Genomic DNA, 10,870 nt, shown 5'->3' on the forward strand with positions numbered 1-10,870 from the left:
ACAATACTACAACTGGCTTTGAGAACTCAATGTAAGACTACATTCAGACGACCACATTTTTTGCGGATTGCACACAGACCCATTCATTTCTATGGGCCATAAAAATGCGGACAGCACACTTATGTCATCCATGTGCAGTCCGAATTCATGTGGCCGAGCCGCAAAATATACAAAAGAATAGACTTTTTTTCAATGGAGCCCGCCAAAAGTGCGGGATGCACACGCACGGCATCTGCAATTTGTGGACCGCAAAACGGATACAGTCGTGTGAATAGGGCCTAAGAAGGTAGATTTTGTAGACCGAACTGCAATTTCAGTTCTCTTGGGGCCCCTTTCAGACAAGCGAGCTCCACACTCCCGACTCCCAGCGTGAGTATGCAGCAGTTCCCGTCCTGACCTCCCAGCACTGACGGGGTTGCATAGCATTATATTGATTTATGATACTATGTAACCCTCAAAGCTCTGTAATGTATTGTATTACACTGTCAGTGTTATCCAATATATTCCAGAACTGTAAGGGTTACATACCATCATAAATCAATATAATGCTATGGGACCGTCGTCAGTGGCGGGAGGTCAGGACGGGAGCTGCTGCATACTCAGCTGCGAGTCTGGAGTGTGGAGCTCGCTCATCTGAAAGGGGTCCTAGAGCCTTTACAAATTACTTCACCCCAATGTGGATACAGACGTATAATGAGAAGTCTGTGTCCAGATTGGGGTGAAGCCTGACAATGTATATGGCAAGTATACCATCCTTATCGTTACACAGCAGACATTTTATTTGACAGTACAACTGGTGAAACCCCATTCCCCCGCATTGCAATATAAATCTGCAACAAATCCATCACATGTGCACCTGGCTTTGAAGAGGTTTTCCAGGTAAACAAAAATAGTTGGCAGAGGGGTAAGATGGGCTTAAAAAAACATAAAAAAGACAACGCCCCTCGCCACCAGGTCCCCACAAAGTACTTCAGGCTTCCTTCAAAATGCTATGCCTCAAAATGCCAGCTCAGTCAATCAGTGAATGCATGTCAAGACGGGATCCAAAAGTAGAGAGCAGCGTGTGAAGAATCTGCCAATTTACTGTCCTGTGCAACCCATTACGGACATAACTCCCACAACCCCGGTCAGTGGCAGAGCAGAAGTGGAGGTACTGAAATTTCCAAAAAAGCACTCGCACAACCTGGTCAAGTAAGTGCATCAGCATTTACTTACACGTACTGGTTACTTTACAATGCAGTGTGCACTATGGGCGCCATGCTCTCTCCTATAAATGTCAAATAATGTATTTCACTGGTAAAACACTTCACATTGAGGGAATGTCGTTCCAGTCAATCAGCACCATAACACTGAACTACCCATGCTGATTAGATATTTATTAATGCCTGTGTGCAGTACAGAGCTACCTATAGTACATGTACTGTGCCGCTGCCTACCTGTGCTACGTGTATTGTACTGCTTTCTACCTGTTCTGTACTGCTCTCTACCTGTGCTTTGTGTTCTTTAATGCTCTCTACTTGTACTACCTTTCTCTCTACTGCATGTTCTGCACTGCTCTCTACTTGCTCTACTGTACATGCACTGTGTGTAGTATACTGCTCAGTTCCTGTACTACTGTACTGTTCTCTACTAGAGATGAGCAGATCGATTCTAAACAAACTGACTTTTTCGAAATCAAATCACAAAAAATTAGAATTCTGCTGGAATCCGAATTTTTTACTAATTTCTCAAAATTTTACAGGTCAAAAGACCAAAAAGGGATCATTTTTGGACCATGTTTTAATATAAAAATAAAATCCAACAGTGCATTTCGTTATTAAACAGTATATTTGTTATCACCAGATACCATCCGTTTTCCCGTAGTCATTAAAGAGCTTAAAATTGGTTGTATACAGTCCTAGGAGACCTCGGAGTGTCATACACAACTGTTCTGGCCAATCCCAGCACTTTCGATTCAGGTCTAATTGATTTATTTCCAAGCAATTCTATAAAATCAGGCCTGAAATCAATTTCAAGAAATTATATATCTCTGCTATATGCCTTTTACTGCCCTCTACCTGTACTATGTGTTCTGTACCTCTGCTACATGCCCTGTACTGCTCTCTACCTGTGCTGTATGTGTTTTACTGCTCTCCACCTTTACCACATGTACTCCTTTCCAACTGTACAACGTGTACTGTACTGATCTGTACATGTACTATGTTACAAGTCCTGTACCCTTCTCTACTTGTACTACATGGTCTGTATTGCTCCACTTTGCCAATACAAGATGCTCCTTTGGACACCAGGTGAAGGTCATTCCAATTTACTTATACTTTATAGTACCTAGAATGAGCTTTATAGAATGCGCTGCTGGAAGCTGAGATGTTACTGCCTGACCATCACATGTAAGGGCATCTGTATTCATTATCAGCTGTTTCCTTTAGTATTATCCTTTTATCATATATTGAGGTCTTTTGAACCAAATACTAGTTTTGGATAGGCTAACAGCATATTTAAGTTTCAATCCCCAAACAAATGATCATATCATCAGCAGGCAAGCCAGTATCTATAGCAGTGCACAGGGCCTCTTGAAATAGCTCTTTAAATTGAAACTGCAAAAAGATAAGAACTGAGCCATATAAATCTTTATTCTAAAAGGATCTAATAAAACATTAACAAGGTTGTAGGAAATCTGTAGACAAGTTTTTCAAGTCTCGTTTCCACAGAACTGATGGTCCTACACAGAACAACAAGTTCATTTATTGACTTTACTTTTTACGCTTTCTTTGGCAGAGAATTGTGGGGATCGACTTGCTAGTGTCACAATCAGTGTGGGGGAGAAACTCCACACTGAACACAGGAGGGAAGGTGAACTGTACCTGGGCCTGGAAACTAGGGAAGAAACAGGTCACCTCCTAGACAACCCTTATCCGGGCCCTGACTACCTATCAATATGAATAGACCTTGAAGGTAGGAATATTAATATGCAGGATACCTAGGCCCTGATTTCCCTATAAGGCCCTGGACTAAGTTTAGGACCAGAGACAACCCATTCCTCCCCAGATGTCTCAGGCCCAGATACAACAACAGGGAATAAAACAAATACAAACAAACATGACACTTAACGTCTGTAGAGATGGAAGAACACCAGAGACAACCTCACACCAGCCTAGCCAAACCCAAATGAAGCTATCTACCGCATAATCAGAAGGGTGGGGTCAGACTATAAAGGGTAGAAGTGATGACCACTGAGCAACAGCTGAGAAAAGGGGAAGTGGTCATTAACCCTATCAACACTGAATAAAGAGAAATAAAGGAGGCTGTTAGAATCCGCCACACTCAGTCAATCTTGATTTCCTGACTTCAGTCACCTGAGGGACAGTGACAGTACCCCCCCCCCCCCTTCCCCCTCTACGGGTGACCTCCGGGCTCCCAGGACCGACCTTTTCAGGATGGGGTCTGTGAAAGGCCTTCACCAGACGATTCGTATTAACATCGGCCGCTGGTCCGTAACCCTTCACAAGAAGGGGACAAGTGGACAAGATACTGGAGGGATCTACGGAGAACTCGGGAGTCCACAATCCTGCTGATTTGAAATTCTAAATTACCGTCCACCATGACAGGAGCGGGAGGCAAGGAGGACAGCTCAACAGGTTCAACACATTTCTTCAACAATGACTTATGAAATATGTTATGAATTTTCAAAGCCTGAGAAAGTTCAAGATGGAAGGCTACAGGGTTAACAATGGCAGTGATCTTATATGGACCAATAAATCTTGGGCCCAACTTCCAAGAAGGTACCTTAAGCTTAATGTTTCTTGTGGACAGCCACACAGAATCACCCACTCAGGTCCAGACCATTCATACGTCTCCTGTCAGCCACATGCTTATACCTGTTGCCCATCTTTTTCAGGTTATTTTGAATTTTCCACCAAATCGAAGACAAAGAAGAGGAAAATTGTTCCTCCTCAGGAATACCGGAAGTTTGAGAATCAGAAAATGTGCCAAACTGCGGATGGAATCCATATGCCCCAAAAAACGGTGACTTATCAGTGGACTCTGTCTACGGTTATTAATGGCAAACTCAGCTAACGACAAGAATGAAAACCACTCCTCCAGGTTCTATGAAACAAAACATCTAAAGTAAGTCTCCAGATTCTGATTGGTGCGCTCCGTCTGTCCGTTCGACTGAGGATGAAAAGCCGAAGAAAAGGACAATTGTACCCCCAGTTGAGTACAGAACGCTTTCCAGAATCTGGAAACAGAGTCCCCCGATCAGACACTACATCAGAGGGAATGCCATGTAGTTTCACTATGTTATCGACAAATACCTGTGCAAGAGTCTTGGCATTAGGTAGAGCAGGCAATGCTATAAAATGCACCATTTTGCTAAACCGATCAACTACCACCAGGATCACGGTTTTTGCTGAAGAATTCAGTAAATCCGTGATAAAGTCCATGGACAAATGCATCTAAGGTCTGGGTAACGGAAGAAGAGATCCAGAAGGCAGAGTATGTGTCACCTTAGCAGGAGCACAGGTACAACAGGCTGACACATAGTCCTCAACACACTTACACAGCCCCGGCCACCAAAATCTGTGCAAGATGAGATCGACAGTGGATCTACTCCCAGGGTGTCCAGCCAAGACCGTACAGTGATGTTCCTCAAATACCTTGTGACGTAAGTCTGAAGGAACAAACAATTGCCCTGGAGGACAAGAGTCCGGTGCATCCTCTTGGGCCTCCAAAACCTTTAGATCAGGATATAGGGCAGATATGACCCCTTCAGACAAAATAGGAATAGGATCTTTCGAATCATACCCCCCCCCCCTTCCCCGGAAAGCTGTGCGACAAAGCATCCGCCTTGACGTTCTTAACCCCAGGGCGGTAGGTGACAATGAAGTTAAATCAGGTGAAAAACAGCGACCATCTGGCCTGCCTTGGATTCAGTCAATTATCCGACTCAAGGTAAACCAGATTTTTGTGATTAGTAATTACCATAATAGGATGAATTGCTCCTTCCAACCAATGGCGCCATTCTTCAAAAGCCAACTTAATGGCCAGCAATTCCCTATTACCCACGTCATAATTTCTTTCAGCAGTCGAGAGTTTTTTTAGAGAAAAAAAGCACATGGGCGCCATTTACTAGGTGAAGGACCTTGCGACAAAACTGCTCACGTCCGGTTGCACCAGAATAGGGGCTGAAGCAAAACATTTCTTCACAGCAGAAAAGGCTTGTAATGCCACCTCAGACCAAACAGAGAAATCGACCCCCTTCCTAGTCATGTCTGTTAAAGGTTTAACCACAGTTGAATAGTTCAAGATGAATTTACAGTAGTAGTTGGTGAATCCCAAAATCTGCATAAGCGCTTTCAGATTTTCGGGTCGATCCCAGTCCAACACCGCACAGACTTTCTCGGGATCCATACGAAAACCTGAGGGCGAGAGTAGGTAACCCAGGAATTGCACTTCTTGAACAGCAAAAACACATTTTTCCATCTTCGCATACAATTTATTCTCTCTTAGGATCTGTAACACCTGTCTCACATGATCCTGATGAGATTCCATGTCTGGAAAATAAATTAGTATGTCATGCAGATATTCAACAACAAATCTTCCCCCCAGATGATGAAAGATGTCATTGATAAAGTGTTGAAAAACCGCTGGAGCATTGTTTAACCCAAAGAGCATGACCAGGTTTTCAAAATGACCCTCAAGGGTATTAAATGCTGTCTTCCACTCATCCCCCTCCCTGATCCTTATCAGATTATATGCCCCTCTCAGATACAATTTAGAGAACACCTTGGCACCGACAATCTGACTAAACAAATCCGGAATCAAAGGAAGGGGGTAAGGATCACGGACGGAAATACGGTTGAGCTCAAGGAGGTCCAGACTTTTTTTTACTTTTTTTTTTTTACAAAGAACAACCCAGCAGCCACTGGGGATTTGGATGGTCTGACATGACCCTTCGCCAAGCTCTCAGTGATATACAGGTTCTTTTCAGAAAATTAGCATATTGTGATAAAGTTCATTATTTTCTGTAATGTACTGATAAACACTAGACTTTCATATATTTTAGATTCATTACACACAACTGAAGTAGTTCAAGCCTTTTCTTGTTTTAATATTGATGATTTTGGCATACAGCTCATGAAAACCCAAAATTCCTATCTCAAAAAATTAGCATATTTCATCCGACCAATAAAAGAAGTGTGTTTTTAGTACAAAAAAAGTCAACCTTCAAATAATTAAGTTCAGTTATGCACTCAATACTTGGTCGGGAATCCTTTTGCAGAAATGACTGCTTCAATGCGGCGTGGCATGGAGGCAATCAGCCTGTGGCACTGCTGAGGTGTTATGGAGGCCCAGGATGCTTCAATAGCGGCCTTAAGCTCATCCAGAGTGTTGGGTCTTGCATCTCTCAACTTTCTCTTCCAAATATCCCACAGATTCTCTATGGGGTTCAGGTCAGGAGAGTTGGCAGGCCAATTGAGCACAGTAATACCATGGTCAGTAAACCATTTACCAGTGGTTTTGGCACTGTGAGCAGGTGCCAGGTCGTGCTGAAAAATGAAATCTTCATCTCCATAAAGCTTTTCAGCAGATGGAAGCATGAAGTGCTCAAAAATCTCCTGATAGCTAGCTGCATTGACCCTGCCCTTGATAAAACACAGTGGACCAACACCAGCAGCTGACATGGCACCCCAGACCATCACTGACTGTGGGTACTTGACACTGGACTTCAGGCATTTTGGCATTTCCCTCTCCCCAGTCTTCCTCCAGACTCTGGCACCTTGATTTCCGAATGACATGCAAAATTTGCTTTCATCCGAAAAAAGTACTTTGGACCACTGAGCAACAGTCCAGTGTTGCTTCTCTGTAGCCCAGGTCAGGCGCTTCTGCCGCTGTTTCTGGTTCAAAAGTGGCTTGACCTGGGGAATGCGGCACCTGTAGCCCATTTCCTGCACACGCCTGTACACGGTGGCTCTGGATGTTTCTACTCCAGACTCAGTCCACTGCTTCCGCAGGTCCCCCAAGGTCTGGAATCGGTCATTCTCCACAATCTTCCTCAGGGTCCGGTCACCTCTTCTCGTTGTGCAGCGTTTTCTGCCACACTTTTTCCTTCCCACAGACTTCCCACTGAGGTGCCTTGATACAGCACTCTGGGAACAGCCTATTCGTTCAGAAATTTCTTTCTGTGTCTTACCCTCTTGCTTGAGGGTGTCAATGATGGCCTTCTGGACAGCAGTCAGGTCGGCAGTCTTACCCATGATTGCGGTTTTGAGTAATGAACCAGGCTGGGAGTTTTTAAAAGCCTCATGAATCTTTTGCAGGCGTTTAGAGTTAATTAGTTGATTCAGATGATTAGGTTAATAGCTCGTTTAGAGAACCTTTTCATGATATGCAAATTTTAGGAATTTTGGGTTTTCATGAGCTGTATGCCAAAATCATCAATATTAAAACAAGAAAAGGCTTGAACTACTTCAGTTGTGTGTAATGAATCTAAAATATATGAAAGTCTAATGTTTATCAGTACATTACAGAAAATAATGAACTTTATCACAATATGCAAATTTTCTGAGAAGAACCTGTACTCTCGCATAGCCTTTCTTTCGGGCTCCGAAAGATTATACAACCGAGATTTGGGCAGTTTAGCTCCAGGAATAAGATTGACGGGACAATCATACTCCAGATGCGGGGGTAACTCCTGGTTACCACTCTCAGAAAACACATCAGAAAATTCAGAAATGAACGAGGGTACAGTTTTCACCTGCGACAGGCATTTTTGGGTAAGAGGTGCAGAATCAGACAGAAATGCTTTTCTCTAGTGCACTAGTAGTCAACCCATGAATACAAACAAACTGTCCATCAATCAGGTTAACCCCTGCCCCACTGTCGATAAATACCTCAATTTCCACAGTTTTGGACTCTAGCGCCACCTCAGCATACAGGAGAAATCGGGTACTACCAGTAAATGATCAAAGCAAGTTTTCTTGCTCCCCACCCACACCACCAATAGTAATTTGGGGATTAAGCTTCTTTTTTTTTTTTTTTTTACACCTTGATGCTGAATGTATGGACAAATATTCACGAAATGTCCTTTCTTTCCACAACAAAAACAGACTCTCTTCATATGACCAGAGCTCTTACCAGTAGTCCCAGGAGTAGCTCCCCCAACTGCATAGGCTCCTCACCAGGCATAACCACAGGGGTCTCTTTACCATAAGTGTCAAAGGAAGCAGCCACCTTATTTGACAGTACGTCCTGAGGGTGAGGACCCCGAGATCTACCCCTCAGGCGTCTATCCAGACGTACAGCAAGGGACATAGCTGCTTCCAATGACTCAGGATTTTCATGAAAGGCCAATGCGTCCTGCAGCCTCTCAGACCCTGACAGAACTGGCTACGGAGAGCAGGATCATTCCACTCCGTATCCGTAGCCCATTTCCTAAATTCAGAGCAATAGATTTCCGCGGAGTGTTCTCCCTGCCGTAAACCACGTAACTTAGTCTCAAGCTTGAGAGATCCGATCCGGGTCATCATAAATAAGACCCAAGGCTCTAAAACATTCATCTACCGACTGGAGGGACGGTGATCCGGTCGGCAGAGAAAAAGCCCAAGACTGAGCGTCATTTATAAGCAAAGAAATGATCATACCCACACGTTCATCCCAAGAAGAGTATAGACGCAGCTTAAAGTACAACTTAGGCCACTCTCGTTTTGGGCGGATCCGTTACAATAACACAACCGCATGCATCCGCCGTGAACGGATCTGTTTGTATTATCTGTAACATGGCCAAGCCGGAACAGTCATGAATTCCATTGAAAGTCAATGGGAGACTGATCAGTTTTCTATTGTGCCAGATTGTGTCAGAAAAACAGATCCGACCCTATTGACTTACATTGTGTGCCAGGACGGATCCGTTTGGCTCAGTTTTGTCAAGCGTCTAGCAAAATGCTGCAGGCAGTGTTTTGGTGTCCGCCTCCAGAGCGAAATGGAGACTGATCAGAGGCAAACTGATGCATTCTGAGCGGATCCTTTTCTATTCAGCATGCATTAGGGCAAAACTGATCCGTTTTGGACCGCTTGTGAGAGCCCATGACGGATTTCACAAATGGAAGGCCAAAACGCGAGTGTGAAAGTACAACTTACACGATTCCCTGAACTAAATGAAATTGTCACTACCCCCAGAAAATCTGTCCGGGAGGGATACCTTAGGTTCAGGGGAGACCTGGTACCCACCATCGGAACCAGCCGCCTGTGGTCTCTGAATCCGTAAGACTGTTGGTTGGAGGTTCGCTACCTCCAAAGACAATCCCTGCAGCTGTTCGACCAGTACAGACATAGGATCCATAGCTGCACTGACCTGAATGAAATGGCGGTTTATATGGCGGTAGATAATGTCACGATCAGTGTGAGGGGGAAACTCCACACTGAACACAGGAGGGAAGGGGAACAGTAACTGGGCCTGGAAACTAGGGAAGAAACAGGTCACCTCCTAGACAACCCTAATCCGGGCCCTGACTACCTATCAATATGAATAGACCTTGAAGGTAGGAATATTCATATGCAGGATACCTAGGCCCTGATTTCCCTGTAAGGTCCTGGAATAGGTTTAGGACCAGAGACAACCCATTCCTCCCCAGATGGACGAATGAAAGTCTATGTCTCAGGCCTAGATACAACTACAGGGAATAAAACAAATACAAACAAACGCGACACTTAACTTCTGTAGAGATGGAAGAACGGGAACACCAGAGACGACCAGCTCAGCCAAAACCAAATGAAGCTATCTACTGCATAGTCAGAAGGGTGGGGTCAGACTATAAAGAGTAGAAGTAATGACCACTTCCCTTTTCTGAGCTGTTGCTCAGTGGTCATTAACCCTATCAACAATGAATAAAGAGAAATCAAGGAGGCTGTTAGATTCCTCCACGCTTAGCCAATCTCCTTGATTTCCTGACATTAGTCACCTGAGGGACCGTAACAGCTAGGGGTAAAAACACAAAAACTTAGGGTACATGCACACGTTCAGGATTCATGTGCGGAGAATCCGCACTGAAATCCGCAGGTGTTCGCAGGCAAATCTGTGCGGTCAATCCGCATTAATTGGTGCGGATTTGCATACGGATTTGCGTGCGGATTTGGTGCGGATTCGGTGCGGATTTTCCGCATGCGGATTTCACTAAGTGAATGAAGAAAATCCGGTCAGGAAAAAAAAAATTAATTGACATGTCGCGGATTTTAAAATCCGCACCGCAGGTCAAAATCCGCGCGGAAAAAAATCCGCATCGTGTGCATTGAGAATTTCAAATTCTCATAGAATACAATGGACATGACCTACGGTGCGGATTTTCCGCACGCAAATCCGCGCGGAAAATCCGCACGCAATCCTGATCGTGTGCAGGGGGCCTTAAGAGCATAGGCGTCGCTACAGTGGGGCAAGGGGGGGCAATTGACCCCCCCTAGGTTATTCCTTGCCCCCTGCTGATTCCCTGGGTCTGTACTAATAAGTGGCAGATTATAATTGGGGCTGGGGCGTTTGGGTCTGCAGCCCCTGGCCCAGCATCGCTGGGGGCCCAACGTCGACCCAAACACCCACAAACTATGTCGGGGCACAGGAGCGCATCGTTAACTTCCCTGCCCTGCCGATCACCGCTAAAGGCTTCAGGCCTACTAGGCTTGAAGCCTATGTGGTAGTAAAATCCCGGCGTAGGCAGGTGTGATGACGTCATCGCGCACCTGTCCGGGAGGCAGCACAGTGACTTGCGCGCCTGCCTACCATCTAGGAGTGAGCACCAGGAGTCTGGGACATAGGTATTAGCTTTTATTTTAGTGTGCCAACTTTGGGGGACATTAATGGGGGGCACAGGAGGATATTACT

This window comes from Bufo bufo, chromosome 11 (genome assembly GCF_905171765.1).
Source record: "Bufo bufo chromosome 11, aBufBuf1.1, whole genome shotgun sequence".
Lineage (NCBI taxonomy): Eukaryota > Metazoa > Chordata > Amphibia > Anura > Bufonidae > Bufo > Bufo bufo.